The sequence below is a fragment of the Corvus hawaiiensis genome, chromosome 14, assembly GCF_020740725.1.
Source record: "Corvus hawaiiensis isolate bCorHaw1 chromosome 14, bCorHaw1.pri.cur, whole genome shotgun sequence".
Classification (NCBI taxonomy): Eukaryota; Metazoa; Chordata; class Aves; order Passeriformes; family Corvidae; genus Corvus; species Corvus hawaiiensis.
The window spans coordinates 1,233,871-1,246,594 of NC_063226.1; the positions used below are offsets into that span (position 1 = coordinate 1,233,871).

A 12,724-nucleotide genomic window follows, 5' to 3' on the forward strand; every position below is an offset into this window, starting at 1 on the left:
AAAGTAATATTCAGTATGCAAAAAAAATATAATTAAAAAAAATTCAAACTTACTGTTTTGCTTTTGAACAAGGTGCAAATTAGAGAATATTTGTTAAAATTTGAGACAGCAATTGTCTAAAAAAAATAGTTTCAAAGAGGAGAAGGTTGTTTTTTCTTCTTAAGTAAAAAAGCCCCTGAACCTTTCTTTCTTTTAACTTCAAAAGGGAGCCAGATTGCAGAGGAAGAGAGAAAAACCTTAAATCTCCTCTGAGGGGGAAGCAAGTAACTTAGTCAAAGTGATCTTATTTGTGAGGGAATAATTTTCGGTTCACTGTGGTTTTTTCCTAAGATCATGATCAAATGACTTGTAAATTTTTAACTGCGCTGGTGGAACCTCTGCTCTACCTGCAGAGGTGTCAAATGGTTACTTGGGGATGACTGGGTTATGCTGACCTGCCTCTTTCTGAAAACTTCATCAGCAGGCACCAAGCAGGAGCTCCCCCTTGCCTTGGAGGATGTGTTTTCAGTAGTACAAGAGTGGAGGAAAACGCTTCCAGCTCCCTACGATGGCGTTTTGCTCTTGTTTCTGCAATGATGCAAGCAGAGCCACACTGGAGGTTAGGCACGCATCCAGGGCTTGGGGAAAGATAAGTGGTGCCTGTCCTGCCTGGCACCTCTCGCAGCTTCTGCGTTTCCAAATAAATAGCGATGATAAAGAGGGTTTTTCAGATGTGACCCATAGGTATTGCATATTTATGCAAGTGATAATCTCTGGAAAAAAGATGCCTGCTAAGGAGTGTTCTCGTGGTATATCTGTGAAAGCCAGAGTCAGCCTTGTCCAGACTAATATTAACCTCCGTACACATCTATATGTGCAGCATCTGCTGAGTCTTTGGCTGGGCTTGTGGGTTTGACATTGAGCTCCTCATTTCAGTCTCAGCTCCAATAACGCGTGGCTGCCCGGTGGCGCCGAGCGCCGGTCCGTCCGTGCCAGCCCCGCCAGCGGCCCGTGCCAGGCGCTGCCGAGGAGACTGCGGAGCACCACCGCAGCTCATCGGCGGAGCTCGGCCTGCCGTGCCAGCTGGTGCTCGTCAGCTCCGTGTCCTGCAGCACCGGGGCTGATGGAAATCGCCGCGGAGAGCTCCGTGCCTGCCTTCAATCCCGGCAGCACAAACGCCGGGAGCGGAGCCTCGCCCGCCGGGCGCCGCGTGGTGCTCTCTGCTGATTGCCCGATCTCGGGGACCCGGAGCTGCCACCCCTGATGGGGGTTCAGCACTTACAATCACCAATACCATCAACACAGCAGCCGGCAGATGAAAGGTTTTGCTCACTGGTGTTTGCGCTCTCCCCGTTTCCCTCGTGGTCCCGGGAAAGCCGGGTGAGTACGCGGAGAGCTGCTGCCCCGGCGAGGGCTGGGACCACGGTGTGCAGCAGGGTGGGCAGAGAGATGCTCCTGCATGTGTAAATAGGTTAAAAAAAAAATAAAGACCAGTAAAAGAACACAAAGTTGGGCAAAACTTGACAACATCTGGAGCCCGTGTAAGGGCAGAGTTACAAACGCTGTAGCGCAGAGCTGGGCTCTGGCTGGACCTGCTCGTCTCCAGAAGATGAACATTTTCCCCACTTTTATAGAGCAGCAAAAGCTATTCTTTTAGCTGTCGAGCCCTTTTTTGAAAATTAGTAAGGGCTTTTTTTCTTTTTTGCCTCAGTAACCTACAGCAGAGAGTCCTACAGGCTAATTATATGTTTCATTTTAAATCCTTTAATTTTTTTGTAGTTCAAATAGATAACTGTGTTTTTCTCCCACATCTTTGATTCAGACAGATGATTTGCTTCATTAATTGATATGTGGAGGAGGGGGGGCTAGAAATGAACTATATTTATGCTTCAAAAATAATCTTTTCCTAACTGCATTTTTTTCTTCTATGAATCCTCATATTTATTTCAAAATTATCCTGAAGTGAATGTCATCAACCTTTGTGCAGGAGCCTTTTCTAGATTAATTAGTCTATAATGAATCTACTTCTCATCCACTTTGATTTTCAACTTTCAGGCTGGCCTGGTGTCAGACTGCACCCAGAAATGTGCTTTCTCTCCTGATCTGTCAGAATGAGGAGGAGGGCAGGGTGCTGGGGCTGTCTGAAAAACCCGACAGTTTGGAAGAGCTGGGATTTCGGTTGTTGAGGTGAGAATGCATTTGAGAAATGCTTCATTCCTGCAGGAGCTGCTGAGAACCGGTGAGATCAGAATGGAGCCACCCCAGAGCCCAGCCTGGGCCGGGTCCAGCCGCTCTGTGGGATGGCACAAGCATCCCTGTGCCAGCGATGGATTCACGTCCCAGAGGGAAGATTTTGTGTGGCCCTGTCCCTTGGTGATGATTATTTCAGCTCTTCCTTTTCCTGGACAGAAGGAGAAACTTGCGAAGGTCCCAGCCCTGAAAAGCAGACACCAGAGTGAATCACACCCTTGCACTGGCGTGACACCAGCCAGGGTCTCATCTCCTCAGGGAGATTTCCAGCTCTGCTTGCTTGCTGCTTTCTTCTTGGCTTTTTTTCTTTGGCTTTCAACACACTTTGGTGAAAAAAATGGGTGTGAATCATTTTTCATGAGAAGCTTCCATTGCAAAAAGTGCTTTTTTTAGGAACTCAGCATCTTTATAAGTGAAATGCCAGAAATCTCACAAGCTGAAGCTGAAATGTGCTGGTTGCAACATTAGGTGCTAACAGTTGGCAAAGCTTGAGTCCCAGTGGCTAAAGCACCAGAGAAAATGGCAGACAGCTCCTTGGCTTTTAAATTTGGGCTGTCTCACTTGTGTGACAGGAGGAGAGAGGGTAGGGCTGGGCTCAGGCTGGCTGGCTGTGATTGACACAATTCAGGGACAGGTTTTTATGGCTCTCATCCTGGTGATGTTCTGATTGCCTCCCCAGCACTAATGAAGACATCCCCTAATGGGCCTGCCAGGTAGGAAAATATGATTATCTCTGATTTCTGGATGAGCCTGCTCCAAGTGGCTCTGTCTGCCTGACGTCTCTGGCCTGTGTGACAGTGGTGCTGACACGTCCCACGCAAGTGCTGCTGCTGCTCCTGGCCCCACGGTGCCACGGTGGCTGCGTGCGGCTGGGGCTGGCCCCACCACAGGTCTCAGAGATGCTCCTAAAGCCACCAAGAAACCTCTCCAGATCAGCAATGTTGTTGGCTGAGAAATGTGGAAAAAATGCCATGTCCACTGTTGGTTTTGTCTTGAAATCTTCAAACCAAACCAGCTGGTGGGTTTTGGGGAGAATTGTCAGTGGTTTTGTCTAGATATCTGAGAATTTTTATAGAAATGCCTGCAAAAAAAATGTGCATAACATGTTAGTAACAGTCTCAAGGAAGCTGGGAGAGGAGAAAATTTTTTTAGGAGAGTAAAAATGGATAGAATATTTTGTGAGATTAAAAATGTTTGATGCTGGCACCAGCTCGGGGTAAGGTGGGGAGAAATGTTTGTGAAAGCATCATTTGGGATAAAACCTTTCATCTGACAGTTCAGGTCAGCCTCCAGGCCACCACAAGGGCTGTGACCCCTGGCTGGGCAGTCTGGCTGCCTGCCAAAATTTCAGACCCTGCCACCTCTTCCGCAGCTCGCTGGGGACACACCTGAGCGCGGTGCCTCCGGCTGGGCCCTGTGCCAGGCACTGCTGGCTCTCGCCCTGCTGCCGGTGGGGAGCTGCAGGCTGGTGGCAGACACGAGTGGTTTACAGGCAGATTTGTAGCTGTAAGAGTTTTGCAGCCTAGTGCCACGCTGCGGACAGCCGGGTGGCCGGGATGAAGGATGATGCCTCTGCTCTGGTCCCCTTTGACCTGAGCCGAGCAGCAAACTCAGCTTGGCCTCTGGGTGGAGAGGTGGCACATATGGATTTTGATAACTTTCTTCTGCTTAGAGGTCATTGTCCACTTTAAATATTCATGTTCCGAGTGACATTAAATAAATAATGCTGAACTTGTTAAGCTGAGTGGCTTGCAACTTCTGCATTTTATGTCTTGTTTGCAATCGAGAAGAGATGTGAGGCTGCTAAATACAACCTGCTCTTTAACTAGGAAAGGTTTTGCTGTTCAGACCCAGTTATCTGCTCACTGGGTTTGAAAAGCAGGACGGAAATAGTTTGCAGAGAGGTGTCTCCAACACCTACAGGCTGGTTTCCATTTTTGAAGGGAGAAAAGGAAAAAAAGAGTCCTGCAAATTGATGGTTCTGTTTTGATCAGCCCTAAGTGCCCAGCATGGATCATTGTGTGTGGTGATGGTCATTCCCTTCAACCTCTCCACAGGCCCTGCTGCAGTCCCCTGCTCTTCCACGGCTCCTGACAGGGCTGTCAGGCATCCCCCTGGGCTCCCATCACGTGGATTGCCATGCACTGCCTGTAGTATTTGCAATAAAGGACAATTTGCAAGAAGTCCCTGTGGCATGAGATGGGAAACAAATGGCCAGCACCTCATATGTTATTTTTTCATTCATTTGGTTGGTACCAGAATATCCCCCGGTGCCTCGGGACTTGCAGGTCAATCCAGACACTTGTATTTGCAAAAGGTGCAATATGAGGTTTCAAGGTGGGAGCCTTTCAGTGAGATGAGATTTATGTAGAAACAGTTATTATACCTCCTGCCCCCCCCATCCGCTTCAGAAGGAATATGAATCACCAGTTGAAGGCCTCCTGTATTCGTAAATCAGCTGCAACATAACGGTGATGTTAGGAAGTTGTACCGAGTTAACTGAGCTACTTCTCAATCTCAGAGCTTTACATAACCCCTTCTTAACACACTGTTATTTCCTTTATAGATAGACTCATAAATTACTGCTGGTACACAAAATGCGTGGGAGGCTGCCTGTTTGCACAGCATGGGACCAAGACCTGCACATTCAAATATCGGCAGACAGCTGGAACACAATCTGTGAAAAGGCACTCAGAGCCTCCAGGACTATTAGATACAAACTTAGAACATCAACCAAGAATTTTATATCTTGCATTACATGGGTAATGCCAAAAAGAATAGGTGCAATACCCCTGGGACTTTGTGGATAAATGTCACAGCAGAGCATGCAAAAAACCTTCTGTGGGTAGGTGGATCGGTGTGCAGGCAGAGCTGGGGACATATGTGTGCTTCTGCATGAACATGAATTCGTGTATAACTAAATATCTGAGTGAGGAGGATCAGCCTGTGATAGCTATATTTAATTTGGTATCCCATTTTGTGCTGAACTCTCACCACATCAAGAGAATTGGGAAACGTGTTACTTTGGGTTCTGCAGTCATTTTATTGCAGTCATATAAACCCACAATGTATATGAAACCCAAATTGTTCTTTTTCTGAAGTTATTTGCTTCCTAATGTGGCAAAAGTTTCCATTATGGACAAAGTTGCCTTATTTGCTTCTACCAGTACGTCCAATTTACACCCACAGCTTTACCAGATGGGTCTGAGAGATGCAGCCCTTAGACTGATGAACACAAAGGAAGGCAGGATTGAGACTGTAGAGCCTCTGGTTCCACTTCCATTTCATTGCCTTCTTTATCTTACTGCCTGACTTCTTCAAACCTCAGCATCTGATTGTGAAATGTGGTCCAAGGCCGCCTCTTATCCCAAACCCTCCAGGGGTGTGTGGTAACATTTGCGCTGCTTTTACCTTGTGTAGAAGCCCAGATTTTACAGATCTATTTCAGTTTCCTGTTACCCACATCCAGTAATCAAGATCTGGAAAAATTTGGATAAAATTTACTTTGGTTTTAATCTAAAGGACACCTCTTGATTACGCGGCTTTGATACGTTTCCAGCTGTGAATAGGAGGTATTCAGGCTAGTGATATGTTGGATTTGATTAGTAGCATAATCCATTGGGCATGGAAACAATTCACTGCTCCCAAGAAACTGGTCATTTCTGGGGTGTTTTTGTTTCTTTCAGGAATAAGTTCTGGTCAGGGAACAGTAGAGATGTGAAAACAAACAACACTCTTGAGTGGCTGTTTCAAAGCAAAAAGCCTCTGGCAGGTTGGATGAGGGAGGAGAGGCTGTTCCCTGGCCAGACTTGCTGCCTGCTCACCTGTGACACTACTGAAGCTGCACCAAGTTTTAGGACCTTGGTGCATCCTTCAGTCACTGGGGGATAAAAACTCTTGCCCACAAGGCCTACCAGACACAAGGAAAGTGCATTGGGATTTTGGAATAAGAGATGGATAAAATCCCAAATGACTATTTCTCATTGCGCTGTTAAGGAATTTTAATAAAATTTGATTAAGAGGCAGGGATTAGGTATGGTGCTGCGTAAAAACATCAATTAGCAGAAGAACAAAAAGCAGTCATACAGCTTGAGATTGTTAGAAACTCCTGCTAGAAATATTCGGTGAAGAATTTCAGAGGCATAAGTTGCCATGAAGCCTGCAATTCTCTTCTTGATTCCTCTGGTAGCTTTCTGTTTTTATAGCCATGGGGAAAAAAAAAAGATTAATGTATCTGGTTTTTAACAATCTATCCAGGGTGTGGAAAAAGCCCTTCTTACGCTTTGCCTTTCAATTCTCCAATAATAAATTAACTATCACAGTTTAAGATGCAATTGTTGTTCTTTTATGTCTCCAGACTAATGCATCGTGACACCTCGATAACATGATGAGTGCATGGCTCCTCCTGCCCTCTCTCTTCTAGGTGAAAGCCTGTGAACAAATCAAGGGAATGCTCACCTGCTGCCAGGGCTGGATCTGCCCCATTTCTACAGCAGCAGCAGCAGCCACGCCCGGGGTCCCCAGCTGTCCCCTGCACCGGCAGCAGGGAGGACACAGGGCACCCGTCCCCACGCTGCTGTCAGACCTCCCAGTGACATCTCTGAAGGGACAACACTTCTATTTGTGCTCCTGGGTACCTGCTGTCCCTAACAGTTTTAAAAAATAATAAGAAGCGGGAAATTGCAAAGCCAGTGGACCGAAACACCGTGGTGTGCAGGCAGAAGCCGCTGTGTCCATGCTACTGCCACGGATGCTGCGGGAGAGAGCAGGAGAATGCGACCCACAGCTCCAGTGAGAGTAATGAAATGTTTTGTGACTGAGGCTGCCTGGCCCCGCATCTGCAATAATCAAATCCTGGTAAGGCAATTTAGCAAGCTGTGGTTTTTTTTCCCCAAGAGAAAACAGTTAGTTGTTCTTTTATTCCATCAGCTGGGCTGTGCATTCCACCAACTCCCCTCTGGCTGTTCTGCCCTGGCCAGGCTCTGCTCACCATGGCTGGACCAGCAAGACTGGTTTGCCACTGAAGCCATCCTGACCCTCATGGCTGCTCAAGTTCCTGAGCAGAACTGCTCAGTTTGGACACTCTCAGACTCAGGCAAAATTCCTCAGCCCATCTCCACAAAAACATGACTACTGTCATTAAGTACATCCTGTGATACCCCCATCATGCCCTGATGAGCCCATGCACTGAACCTCACGGCTCCTGCTGGAGCTACACCCCGTACCCAGCTGTGGAGGCACCACTGTGTGCTGGTCTCTCACTGCTGGTGAGTGGTCTGTGAAGGGTCTGAGATCATTGTCACACCTTGAGAGTCACACACAAAATAAAGATGTCTGCTTTCCTTCCCTCCCACTCTTTGCAGGGCTCATTTTGCAAACTGCAGCTACTGAGAATGGGAGAGAGCAGCATACTGAGAGCAGCATCACTCTGGCGGCGTTGTGGAACTCGGATGCTGCCAACAGAAACCTGCAGGAGGAGGACAAACACACTGGGCTCCCAAAGCACTGTGTTTTGATGGACTTGCTCTTCCATTTGTGAGACAATAGACTGAGGAGCCAGTGGCACTTCTGCTGCATGGACCTGGTGACAATGCTCTGTCTGCTGCCAGCATCACCAGGCGCATACGTGCCCATGTCATCCTGGTGCAGGTGATGGCTGTCACCCTGCAGATCCATGGCTGTGTCCATCCCAGGCTTGGCCCAGGACCAGGTGAGTAGCCAGTGGCCCTGGTCATTGGGTCGGCATACACATCCCCTCCTGCTCCATCCAACCACTGCCACCTCCTTTGTTGTTTGGCCCTTTAGGAATCTTAACGGGACCCATAATATTTAATGGGTTTGCTAGTGATAATGTCATTTTAAGTGACATAGCTGTGACAAATCGCTTCCACACGTCATTGAATTCTGTTTCTAAATTTTTATGTATTTTTGATAGGCCAATTTATCCCTGTTGCAGCTCCTGCCCGTGCAGTCAATGGCATTCCACTGGGGGTGAATTTTGTCTGCTATTTACAGCGTGTGCTTTTAAGCAGTGATTGGTGTGACAGTGTGATCTGTACAGCTGTCTCTCTGTATTTATTCTTTTGCCTATAAGTTTGATTTATACTAGCTTCAAAAAAGAAAGAAAAGCTCATAGCTTTTCATGGGAGTGACTTTAAATAACTGATTAACGATTACTATTAGCACGGCTATAACGGAACGGGGGTTGCCAAGTTTATGGGCTTGGCTGAGCAATTGCAGGTAAAGCTGCTGTGTGCCCCTCTCCAACTCTAAACCTTTTCTGAGGTTTTCTTTATAATTGGACAGTGCCCTCTGGGTTCAATCTGACTTGATGTGTCTGACATGAGGTTCACGGCGGAGCCGCCTGCGAGGGGATGTTTGATGTTTGCTGGCAGCACGCGGGTACCGCCGGGAGCCAGGGGTGCTCTGCACCAGCCTGCTCCTGCTGGGGACAGGAAACTCCACACCCCACACCACAGTGGGGACTTGCAGACAAGGCAGGCGGTGTTCAAGTCCTCTGCCTGAACTTGCGTCGTAGTCGTCAGATTTGTTTTCATGTATTCTAAGAGCTTAAAATGGTGTCTCTCGGAGGCGGCATCCTTTCGGGCTTGTGTCACAGGAGGAGCCCCCAGAGCTCTGTTTACAAAGCTGCCTCTCTGTGTGTGGCTCTGTGGCTGCACTGAGTTGTCTCCTGCCCCCTTGGGTGCTGATTCTGCCTTGATCCTGATTTATTCAGTACCACCCCAGAAGTCTCCTGGAGACTTTTAAAGGAATGCAGTGCTGAGTTAACCCCCTCTGCTTGGCTTGGTGTTTCTTCTCTCCTCCTGGACTGCTAATAGCAGAGTCTGGTGGCCAGGAACACCTGCAAATAGCAAAGCTCTGCTCCTGTGTGTCTGTGTGTCCGTGGGATGGTGCAGGGTGGGGCTTTTTGCTGCTGAGCCCCCATGGAGAGCAGCACAACCATCCTCGCCTTACCCTAGCCTGCCCTGAGGTGCCAATCAGGATCATTCAAGCAGCAAACTCCCTCCCAACACAGCAGCTACTACACAGTTAACATTTTCCAGGACTGAGACCTCTGAGATATTTATTCCAGCGTTTTCCTGCTTGCATTACCACCTGTGGTACCAAATAGGAGGAAGGATAGCTATGTCAATGAGATGTTCATGTCCTGCAAAAAGAAGAAACTTGCAAACCAGGAAATGTTGTGTGTGTTTTTCTGAAAGTTTAAGTCCTGAATGTGTTTGTTTTGATGTGTTTGCACATGGGGAACCAGAAGCAGCAGCAGAGGGGTTCCATTTTTCCCAGCGCTGTGCAGTGAAGCCATCCAGCTAGGAGCACCCTGGCTATTTAGTTGTCAGATTTGTTCCTGTCAAAGTCCTAGGAAGGGAATAATACGTTGGGGTTTTTTTTTTCTATTTTTTTTAATAAGATGGCGGTGCTGCAAAAGTAGTAGAGGATAAGGCAAAGTCTGGGAATACAAAGTATTTTTATTGTTGTTACTATTTATCACAGCTTGAGTAGACCTGCCTGAGAATCGCTCTTGTTATTTTGTCTGCTTTCCTCTGGTTTATGTTCCCTCAGCAGAGTTTGATTAAAAACTATTGCATCTCATTTTGCTCACAAGGGTTGAGGTGCTGTGTCACCGTCACCTGTCTGCAGCCAAAATTATACGACACACCATGGAAGGGGTTGAATGTTTGCTACTGGTTTTGATCTTCTTCAAAATATCGTTTTCACTTTGTGTAGCTAGAGAATAGTCGGCCTCCTGCCGTTCCCATTCACTTCTTACCCTTGAACAATGAGAATAAAATCTGCCTGCAGTAATGTTCAGTTTATGCTGGGGAATTTTTTCCGATACAGAAAGGGAATAAAGAAGCTTTATGAAATAATGGTGCCATTCTCAGATAAACAGATATTTTTGTTGTTAACTTCATATTCAAGGGGTAGCAAGGAGGTCAGCTCTAGCTGAACTCACAGCAGAACTGTGTAACTGTGTGGCCATTCAAAGTCTTTGGCCTTTTGGAGATTTTTTTGAAGATACTTTTAACTCATGCAGATTTTACCTTCCTATGTCTAAAAAGGACAGATTTATTACAGATACAATGGTGTGTCTCTGGTGTTTCAATGAATGTGGGCTCCTCGGGGCTGAAGGATGCCATCTTCCTGCAAGCAGCAGCACAGGAACAGGGAATGTGTGCCAGGCAAGGCAAACATCAGCAGGGCAGAGCAAACACAGTCCGTGTTTGTGTTCGTCACCAGCCTCAGTGGTGCCCAGGGAACCTTGATGTTGAGGAGTTCTGCTCTTTCCAGCCCTGGGAGCCTTTCCTGGTTCCCTGCCTGCCCTGGCATCGATGTTGTGCCAGTCCAGCAGTGGTTCCACGGAAATGGGGATGCCAAGAAGGTTTCTCATGAGCGCCACTGCTCTGTGAAACACATGCATTTGCTAGCATGACTCTGCAACCAAACATCAGCTCAACTACTTTTTATTATTAATTTCAAGCTCCAGCTGCTGCCTTGAAGCATTTTGTTTTGACATTCTGAGAGTTGCTGCTCAGAACAAACAAAAGGGAAAGAAAAATGAAAGCAAGGCCCCTAAAACTCACTAGTAACATAAAGCCTAGCAAGGATGGCTAACCGTGACTAATAATCCATCAGGGTGGCTCATCTGTCAGCTGTAAAAGCATCATTCCTAGAAGCTTACTAAAGCTTTTTAAGGTCTAAGCTGAGTTTACTGCTTGTGGCAGCAGCAGGGTGCTGGCAGTGTGTGGTGCTGGCATTGTGTGGCCAAATGTCTGTCACCCACAGGTTCGGGTCTCCTTCAGTCCCACCCAGTGCCTGGGTGTGTTACTTTGGCCAGAGGAAACCAAAAGCTCCCTCAGTACAGGGGACTGCCCGCTGGCCTGAGTGGGGCCTGCCTTGGGAGGGTCCTTGTGTCTGCTTTCCCACAGCACGGCTTGTGAGTCTCTTATTCTTGCAAAGCTTTTTTCAACCCTCTCCACAGCTTCAGGGTCACAGTGGAGGTGAGGTGTCTGCTGGCAGTGTGGGGAGAGCAGGGAGCAGCCCTGCGCTGTTCCTGCCCAAAGGCACTGGAGGACACGCAGCTCTAACCCTGCCTGTCCCTGCCAGCACAGCCCTTTTCCTCCAGCTGGGCTCTGCCTGGCCAGAGAAGGACAGATGTGGAACAGCTCCATGAGAGATGGGGGGAGCACATGGAGGGCACGAGGCCTCTGAGGGCTCCCACTGAGCCCAGGCGCTGCTGAGGTTGGTCCATCTGGAGTAAACTCATGCTGAGTTTACTCAGTAACATGAGTTACCCTCGGCTGAGGGTTTCACCAGCAGCACATGGCTATTTGTCACCAGTGGATACTTGCTCTGTGCCTCCTGCAAAGTCTCAGTCACCTTCTCCAATCTCCCTTCCAGCGACTTTCCCTTTGCCCTTAATTAATCCATCATTTGGAAACAGCCCGTGGTGTATTTGCTGTTTCAAACTGCTGACCTTCAGGCTTTGCTCCCACCATGGCTCCCAGGCCACGCTGATCCCTTTTCCCTTCGGAGACTGGTGACACGCTCTGGTTTTGAAACAGCTTCATATAAAACTGGAAGGAGGTCTCAAATCCAGATCAAGCGTAACATCCACTGTCGATCCCCCACGTACTCAGCCTCTTCCCTCCTGCAAGTTTTAAGCCATTCTTTTCACTCTGCTGCTTTGTGGGGCTAATGAATTTGCTGCTGCTATTCCCTCTGAGGAGGGGACAGGAACAGTCACACAATTGGTGTGAAAGGCTTAGAAATACATGTAAGTGGCTTGGGTTTCTCTGTGAAATCTGAATTCAAATCCCCACTCTCAGTAAAAAAGAAAAAAAATAAAAGGGAGAAACACCAACACTGAAGAGCAACAACTTTAAAAAAAAGAATGTTCATAGGGAGTGTGAGGTTTCGCTGCCTTTATCTCTAGACGGGAATGTTGTAGTGTTGCCTACAGAGCCTTTCTTCTCTACATTAGGCGAGCAAGGAGATTTCATTTCATACATCATTTACAGTGGAGTGCATCAAGAGCAGAGTTGGTGCATATTAACAGGGATGTGGGGAAAGAGTTGGGTTCTTTGAAAGTTTCAAAGCATCTCCACCAAGGAGGGCAGCCTGGGCTGCTGATTCCCTCTCACTCTGTCACAGAAACTGTGCGAACCAAAAGCCCAGGAAATGGAAGGAGGGGAGAACAAAGACACTGAAAGGCCTGTGGTGCACCAGCATCAGTGGGAGCTGGAGTAGCACAGGGGTGCTGGAACAGACGGCCCCATAAGCCCCAAGAGGCTCTTCTGTCTCTTGCTCTCCTAACTGGAGTGAGTACAGGGTCCTTGCAGTACTTGGAAAGGGTGGTCATGAGCTGGGAGAACATGAGGAAGACATTGTCCTCCATTGTCCAGCCCATCCGACCAGCAGCTGCCCATAACCAAGCTCTCTTCATTGCCTCACACAGCACTTGAGCCAGGTCTTC

At 47.8% G+C, this 12,724-nt stretch overlaps 1 long non-coding RNA gene across 2 annotated transcripts in view; it reads left to right on the forward strand.

Annotated features, from left to right (window-relative positions):
• LOC125333318 overlaps window positions 1-12,724 on the forward strand; it is a 106,033-nt gene that overhangs the window by 73,478 nt on the left and 19,831 nt on the right. Inside the window, exons 1-3 of one of the 2 annotated variants that reach the window (XR_007206832.1) lie at window positions 2,555-2,942; window positions 6,587-7,086; window positions 7,593-7,939. This is a non-coding gene — a long non-coding RNA (uncharacterized LOC125333318). Of the gene's footprint in view, window positions 1-2,554; window positions 2,943-6,586; window positions 7,087-7,592; window positions 7,940-12,724 lie in introns of those variants that run through there. The other variant, XR_007206831.1, reaches the window with a different exon arrangement.